The sequence below is a fragment of the Planococcus citri genome, chromosome 2 (assembly GCF_950023065.1).
Source record: "Planococcus citri chromosome 2, ihPlaCitr1.1, whole genome shotgun sequence".
NCBI lineage: Eukaryota > Metazoa > Arthropoda > Insecta > Hemiptera > Pseudococcidae > Planococcus > Planococcus citri.
The window spans coordinates 8846152-8855192 of NC_088678.1; positions in this window are offsets into that span (position 1 = coordinate 8846152).

Below are 9041 nucleotides of genomic sequence, written 5' to 3' on the forward strand. Positions count from 1 at the left end.
ATAACTTTGGTCAATTTATTGAACTGACCTTTTTTGAAACATCTACTCTTTCCACCCCTTTTTTCAGACACCCCTTTTGAGGGATGGTATCGAGCGTAGTATCAAATTGTCGAGAAGTTGAAGGGAAACATTTTTTATCATGGTACTTCTCATCGTAAACCTAATATTTTCGGAGTAAATCGCAAAAAACGTGAATCGGAGCCGGTTTTAGCCCCCTAAAAAAGTTAGCTCCAGGGGTAGAAGTCGCGGTTTTTTTTGGTAGTTCAGGGGGTTCATCTGAGCACATTCCCGAAGAAAAAATTTATGTGCCATTTTTTCCTTTTCGCCTTCGCTTTTTTATACGTTATTTTCCTGCTCTATAGGTGCTGGTAGGCAACTTGATTCGAAAAATATTGCCCTATTCTCAAGGGAAATTTTTGAGTGCCTAATTTTTCTTTAAATTAAAGACTATTCATGTACCTATCTATACCTATTTTATTGGCAGCGAATATATTTCCCTGGTTATTTTTTTCGCCGAAATGCAATCACTTGTAAGTAAAATGTAGGTAGACACACATTATCAGATTACACCTATTGGTCGATAATCAGTCAATTAGTTACCTATGTACTATGCAGTGAGTAGATAATAGCTGGTAGGCACATGCATTGGTTTGATTTTTCAAAAAATTACTTTGAAGGATTTGAAATCCACGCAACATAAACTCACTCAAATAAGAATGCTCTCTCATTAATATCCCACAGATCTCATAAAAATGGTAATCTACACATATACAGTGAACCAACGTGAATTTAATTTGTACAAACGTGTCACTCACCTGTTCGTCTATTTCGTCATAACTCGAGTCACGAGACAAACAGTCGAATCGAATGCTTCGACGAATAAAAATTGAAATTGCACTTTCACCGTGTAGATATTATACGTCACATCGTAGGCTGTGAGAACTCGCCGCGCCTTATATAAAAGTTGAACTTTCTTGTTAAAATGTACCGTTGCTATTTCATGTCAATTCGAATTTTCAAACCATTACTCTCGCAACGTCACTGAAGGCTTATAAGGAAAAAGGGATAAAACTCTCTTTATTTGATCATGTCAACTACTCTTAATATAATGCGTGTCTGGTTCTAAATGGGGTACGTGCTGCCTGATAAAATAAGCTCATATTGCTGCCATTTCTGCCGATAATACTTTCATTTTTTCCCCCCAAATTAAATAACATCGATTGCAAAATGAAACCTTTTTTGGTACGTATTATTAGTATGTGTATTCATTGCGAGCTAACGCGTGCCTACCATTTTAAATTTAATACGTATCAACGTGAACTTCTCGCAATGTGACATTAACTAGATTAACTATGTATAAAAATGGAAATGCTCTAAACGTTTATAGGATTGGTTAAAGTTTTCCAATGGAAAGCTTCTAAAAAATGGCACATTTCACGGTACCTATCTTGGAAAAAAATCCACTCAGGCAACAGTGAACCATAATTTTATAAGTAGGTACCTAATTAAACAACTGTGAGATAGATTTTTAACAAGATCAACGACAATATTCTTACGATTAATAATACTCCTAACGTACAAAGGTCTAGTATATGTATAGGCAAAAGGTTGAACATACAAACGCATCCGACGATACGTAATTCGACAACTTTCGAGCACATTTGCCAACAGTTTTACTACCAATATTTTTCTCACCATCAAAGAAAAACCATCACGACCAGATATATAAGGTGGATTTCGCGTTAAGGGTTGTCATTTCATATCACACCCTATGAAATACCGACGCACCTTCTTTCTTCCTCTTCGTCTAACTCGCAGCGTTTATACAGTGAGAAAAAAGAGCAGCATTTCCAATCTTTTTGGAAGTCAATTTGTTTGATTATTTGCCTTTCAAAGGAAATCCTTTGAATTTGATTTCGTTCTCGAGAAAAAAGAAAAGAAAAATGATGAGAAAATGAGAAAATGTCAGCCAATAATCGCGGCTTTCAAACATTACAAACGTAAAGCCTTTATACAGAACGTAACGCCAAATGCCTGCGCCTTTATCCTAACAATTTTGTTTTTCTTTCAACGCGAGGCGACGCGACGACGTGCCGATATTACAAATAAATCAATTATTTCCTTTTGATGTAGAAATTTGATTTCTGCCCTTTGTCCTACCCCTCGCACTCATCTTTTTGGCATATAACGGGATAGTTTTACCCGTCGTCGTTTTATACTCTGATTTCATATTTTCTCTTTATTTTTTCTTCGGCGGTGTATAAGGTTATTATGATATCGAATGAGATATACGTCCTTGGTGGAAGATGAAAGGAGGGGAGGGGGAGGGTCTAATATCACAGTGAAAAGTTACTCAGAAAATTATTTAGCTCTGGAGGTGTCCCTGGAGGAAGATATGGTTGATATGGGTCCTCAAAGAGGGGGCATTTTTGAAAAAATTGTGGGCTCTTCACTCCTGTCGTTGCCCAACCTGTTTTTCTCTTCTGAAACATTTTGCATTTCTTATGCCAAGGCATCGAAAGATATCAGTCCTGAAATTAAGGGCATATTTTGTCACGCAGTGGTGCCAATTTTCTTGTTAATATTGCAAATTTTAAAAACTGAAAAAAATTATTTTTTTTTGAGTATTTTTCTGGATTTTTTGGCGAATTTTTGAAAATTACATTTCACCTGTACCTATATAAGAAAATCAAAATTTTACTGCATTGATCTGGAAAGCTAAGATTTGGCGTGTATTCCATTTTAACCCCCCCCCCACCGATTAAAAATGGTTTTGAACCATTTTGAGTAGTTCTGAAGCCTCTAGTAGATTTTCGAAAATTGTAATTTTCACAAAATTTTACTCAATAGAGTTGAAAAGTTGCAATTCACTTTATTCTTCAATTATAACATGTTGAATCAATTGGAAGTAGTTCATAACCAACTCTGAAGCCTCCAGCGAAACTCCCAAGTTCTCCAAGAAATCTCATGTACTCAAACTTTGAGATAAAACGATGTTCCAATCAATTACTGGCAAGTTTACTTTCATTTTACTTCAATCTTATTGATTATTTTTGATAATTTCCAGTCATTTAGATACTTTTATGAACTGTCAATACGTTTTGGAGATCATCATTGGTTTTCATGTTTTTTTTTTAAATTTTTTTTATGTTTTTACATTATTGTAACATTATTTTGAACTTTTTTTCAAGCAATTTATGGTTAGGTACCTACCTATTGTGATATAGATTGATTATAATTAAGGAAAATTTTTAGACGAGGGAAAGTTAGTGAGCGGAAATAGGTATAGGAATTTTACAATGAGGATAAATGGAGTGGGTTTGTATAGGAAAAGAAAACCTACCTATATCAACATAAATTAATGCTCGAATTAGAAGAAGAGAGCTTCCGAGTAATTTCAAACCAAAAAAGGGGAGGATATCTATTTACACAGTAGACAGAGTCTACGATCCTAAACCATGTTGGACAATGTCCTAGTTTTGAACTCGAATTAGTAATTATAAAATTACGTACATTTTAATTCCTGAGGAATAAAATAAGATGGTTATATATTGAAATCTTTCACTAGATTATCTAATTGGAAAAACTAGGCATATTAAATCCTTCACTGGATTATCTAAAAATGACAACTTAAAAATAAACCATCTCCTTGATTATCTAATTTCAAAGTTGCTACTAAAATTTGTCGCTGAATTATCTTGTAGCCTAGCTTGAGAAAGAACCTAGATACTGCCCGGAACTATGGCATGAGGAGTTACCTCAGCCTAGCCGGTATGCTCGAATCAAGAAACTTACTCCATTTGGTGCATACTCAGGAATTCAAGTTGAAAAATAGTCATTGAAAATAATTCAAACTCGCGTACCGGAATATTACACCATTTAATTGAAAAAAGAATGTTCACAAAATTACATTATCAAAAGATAAAAAATACTCGAACAAAACACGTTCTAATACTCGAATTCCGAAAAACATACTGAGGTTAGGTAGGTATCTACCTAGCGTCATAAGTTATCAATTTTCCCAACTATGATTTTAACCTTGAAAGGGTTCATCGAATTTATGCAAGTGTAATTGCCTAACGATTTTAATTTAGGCATCCTTACACGACACTATTTACTGTGAAGTTGTTGACTTTTTTTCCCTTTAACATTAGTTTATACAATCTTGAATGAGGTTTTGGTGATTTGCATCCAATTTAACCAATATTTCATTACTTTTTTTTTATTTTTCATTCATTTTAGCGTTTTTTTTTGTGTGTGTGGGGAGGGGGTTTGTTTCATTTAAAATGATTTTTATTATTATTTCAAACAATTTTAATTAGGTTATGACGTTTTTTATGCAGCTTTTCCTGCATTTTACCCAATTTTGCCAAACTTTTATCAGTTTTTGGTAACTGTTATTAGTTTTCTAAATTTCTTTTCATACCTTCGTGTAATTTTAACAACATTTCTAAAGATGTTTTAAGCATTATTGTCACCAATTTTTGTTAAATTTTACAAAAATTGATTCAATTGTTGGAAATATTTTTTTTTTTTTTTTTTTAATTTCAATACTTTTTATGCGCTGTTTTCTTTTGTTTTGCGTAATTCTGCTGAAATTTCGTCAGTTTTTGATGGTTTTTTTTTCAGCGTTTTTTCGTTGACATACCTATTATTGTTTTTAACGTTTTAATTAAATTTCCCTTACAATTTCCCAAATTTTAGTCTATTTTTGGTTTTATGTCATTAGAAATTGGATGATTTCTTTTTGGTATTTCTACATCATTTTAATTAGTTTTTTTTAAAATTAATTCAAGCATTTTTTTTCAATTGCCTAATTTTTAAAAAATTTTATTTTTTGGGAATTTTTTTTCTAAAGATTTTTTTAGTATTTTCATATTACCATTTTAAACATGTTTTTACCGCCTTTTGATGACTCGGGGATGTCTGCAACCTTTCCCAACCAAATCGAGTCATTTTGGAATCTCCAGCTTGATTTTTAATTTCTCCAGAAAACGTGGAAATGAACTTTCGCCGCCGAAAACCAAGCTGTGGATTATTCCAGACCTAAGTACGAGTACATATTCAAAGTGGTTGAAAATAAGTCACAATTCGATTTTAAGTCGCCCAAATTATTTACCATGTTTTCTGAAGAAATTTTAAAACTCTAGAAGAATCGAAAATTGTGATGAAGCGTCCAGAATGACCGGAAGCGGTGAAATTCGGTTCGAGGGAAATTATATCAGTTTCAGGACTAGAGTTATTACAATGAATAAACAAAATACAAAATTTTTTATTAAAACTCAAATTGCCCAAAATAGTCACTTTTAAATTTTCAAAAATTCTCGAAAAATCAATTTGATTTGCTGAAATTTTGGTTATAACAAAATTGTAAAAAGATTCTGGTTCTTTGCTGAATTTGCAAAATATTCTATTTATAAAAAAATACCTACTAAAAAAAATTACTTTTGCTGAAATATTGTCACAGTTTCGTCCAAATCAGAGCAGGAAACGTCAGGAAGTTTTCTGGGGGAAGAAGGATGGAGGGGGGGGTGGTCGTTGATTATTCCATGTCAAATCACCGAGCTTTTTGCACTTGAAATCGACGATTTTTTCAGACTTTTTGTGAGAGTGAGCCTCGATGAGAGATGACGAGTGGTGCAAACTGCAGCTCTAAAAGTAGGTACATTTACAAGGTATGGATGGGAGAGGGGATGCTATTTCACATTTTAAATCGATTCCCGGTAATTCCAAGTCACTTTGGAGCCTCCAGTGACATTTTTGGATGGTTTTTGATCGGTCCAGTGGGTCAATAATAACAAGCAATAAACACAAGCATACTTGCTGAAGTGATTTGAGCAGATTTTATGGTGCTTTTTGGGAAACTGGGATTTCCAGAGTGTCGCTGGAGGCTCCAGAATGGCTTGAAACCTTTTCCATTCGACATGACATGTTGAAATTAGGGTATGGAGTAAATTTTTGCTTTTCAACTTCACTTAATAACATTTTGTGGAAATTTCCATTTTCAAAAATCTGCTGGAGGCTCCAGAATTGCTCAAAATGGCTTGAAATCGTTTTCAATCATTCAGCAGGTCTAATACAGCATATGACACTAAATTTCAGAATTTTACGTCTATTTGATAAAATTTTGATTTTTTTCCATTTTCAGTCTAAATTTACCTATGTTCAAAAATTCACCAAAAATCAAAAAATGTCTTTTGAATAATTTTTTGATCCGGATTCATCCGATTTAAATTTTTTTATGGCAGTTGGGATTTCTCCCCAGTTAGTTTCAGAAACGATATTTTTCGATGTTTATTTTCAAAACACAAATTTTTCCTAAAATAGGTGAACGATTTGCAGCAAATTTTTAATCACTCAGTTGCTTTTGGAACTCGACTATTTTTTTCTAGACAGACTGGGTGGAGGTTATAATAAAAAAAACAGTTTTTTGTTTCAAAAATGCCTTCTCTTTGAGGACTATAATATGTATTATGAAGAGTCCACGGAAAGAACCAGCAAGTCACTTTTTCAAACTTTTGTGTTATGGCGTTTTGAAGTATCAGGATGCTCCAATTTGGTATTGAATTTGAATTTAGTCAAAGTAATGACTGGAAATACATCACAGAACATCCCACAAACACAACTTAAGGCATAATAGAAAAAAATGAAGAGATACGCCAGTCACGAGTTGAAAAGTCACGCTTTTCGTGAAAAAATCAAGCAAAAAATCGAAAAATTAGTGTTTTGCAACGACTTGAATTCGATAAAAATCGATTATTATGATTACATAATGAAAAATTTTCGCATGCTAAATAATTAAAGATGTTGAAATTTTCTTCATGTCACCTCACATTTGATCTCGGCTCATTTCTCTCCCCTCCTCTTTTTTTTAAAGACCATTTTAACCACAAAAAATGGATTTTTTTCAAAATCTAAATTGACCACCTACATTTTTCTACTCTTCAGCGTGAATTTAATTCAACCCTAAACTCATTTTTGAAAAAAAAGTGATTTACCTGGTTCTTTTCGTGGAAACTCTTCAATTACAAAATTTTTTATTGAAACACAAATTGCTCAAAATAGTCAATTTTTAATTTTAAAAAATTCATAAAAAATCGAACAATCAATCAGCCAGCTGAAATTCTGCTTATAACCAAATTGTAGAAACGTTCTGCTTCTTTTCAGAACTTGCAAAATATTCTAGGTACTGTTTGATAAGCTAAAATTTCAAAAAACATCTTGCGCAGTAGGCAAGATTAACCGACTTTGCTCTGTTATACAGGAAAATAAACAAATTTACCAAAATTTACGGATTTACCAAAATTTACCAAGTTACCAAAATTTACCAATTTACCGAAATTTACCAATTTACCGAAATTTACCAATTTACCGAAATTTACCAATTTACCAAAATTTATCAATTTACCGAAATTTATCAATTTACCAAAATTTACCAATTTACCGAAATTTACGAATTTACGAATTTACCAAAATTTACCAATTTACCAAAATTTATCAATTTACCAAAATTTACCAATTTACCGAAATTTACCAATTTACCGAAATTTACCAATTTACCGAAATTTACCAATTTACCAATTTACCCAAATTTACCAATTTACCAAAATTTACCAATTTACCAAAATTTATGAATTTACCAAAAATAACCCCAGCAATTTACTAACATTTACCGCAGTAATTTACCAGACATTACTCACTAATTTACCAATTTTCCATTTTACCAAGAATTACCCAGGCAATTTACCAACATTCACCTCAGTAATTTACCAGACATTTCCTCACTAATTTATTAATTTTTTACCGAATTTTAATTACCCCAGTAATTTACTGCCAAAGGTTTTTACCAATTTACCAAAAATTACCCAAGCAATTTACCAAAATTTTCGACCAACTTTAATTACGAGTAATTCACCAAAAATAACTAGGTAATCATTTTATTTACTAAAAATTACTATTAAATCGCCAAAAAAAATTATCAAAATTTACTGGCTATTTACCAAAAACTTAACATTTTTTGTTAAAACAAAAATTACACTGGAAATTTTTGAAAAATTTTGATTTTTTATGGCAAAAAAATTTTGGACGGATAAAATTAACAAAAAAATTAACAAAAAAATCAACAAAAAATTTTCTCCTCCTGACTCGCGCGGGATTCGAACACCCGACCTCCGGCGCACCGATCTGCAACCTACACACCCTAACCACCACATCTGTTTGTGGGGGGTGAGCCGTTTGCGAGATATAAGGGTTTACACAAATTTCTGCTTATCCATAACGTTGAAACACACTTAAACGTTCATATCTCGTAAACGGCTGAACCGATTTCGACCAAATTAAAAATTTCTCTAGTTCAGTATCAAAGCAATATTTTGCCATCATCAGTTTCGACTTAAAGTTCGGAGCTTTTGAGTTCAGCGTGGCACAAATTTATACATAAATTGATATATATATACATGTAAAAACCATACATTACGAGATCCGTTTTATATAAAATCCGGCATTGCGAGATCCTGAGATCCTTTTGCCGGATCTCGCAAGTTCTTTCATATGCCACGGTACTCGCGAGATCCGGGGGACCCTGTACACCCATTTTCAGCCGGATCTCGTTTTACCTACTATTTATATACTTATATACAATTTTTGAAAATAGATAAACGATGCATCTTGCGAGATCCACCCCCAAATTACGTTCGGGCCGTTAGTGGATCTCGGTTTATGCGGATCGCGAAATTGATGGCGGCAATGCATAGAAAGGCACTGATTACACACTGGAACGTGCGTTCGAACGAAGTTGTAGGGTTATTATTTGAGTTTTTAGCATTTTTCGAAATTTTTTGGAGTGGATCTCGTAATGCCTGTGTATATGTCGGATCTCGCAATGTACTATAAGACAGTATATATATATGAATACACGTACCTAGTACCTTGTGGTGCCCGGGTCTTTTATGGTAATTGTGGTGCCCGCGTACATAGAGGATCTTATATATATGTATGATAAAGGTGTTTTGGAGCAGTTTATTTTTTTTTGGTTTTTTAGT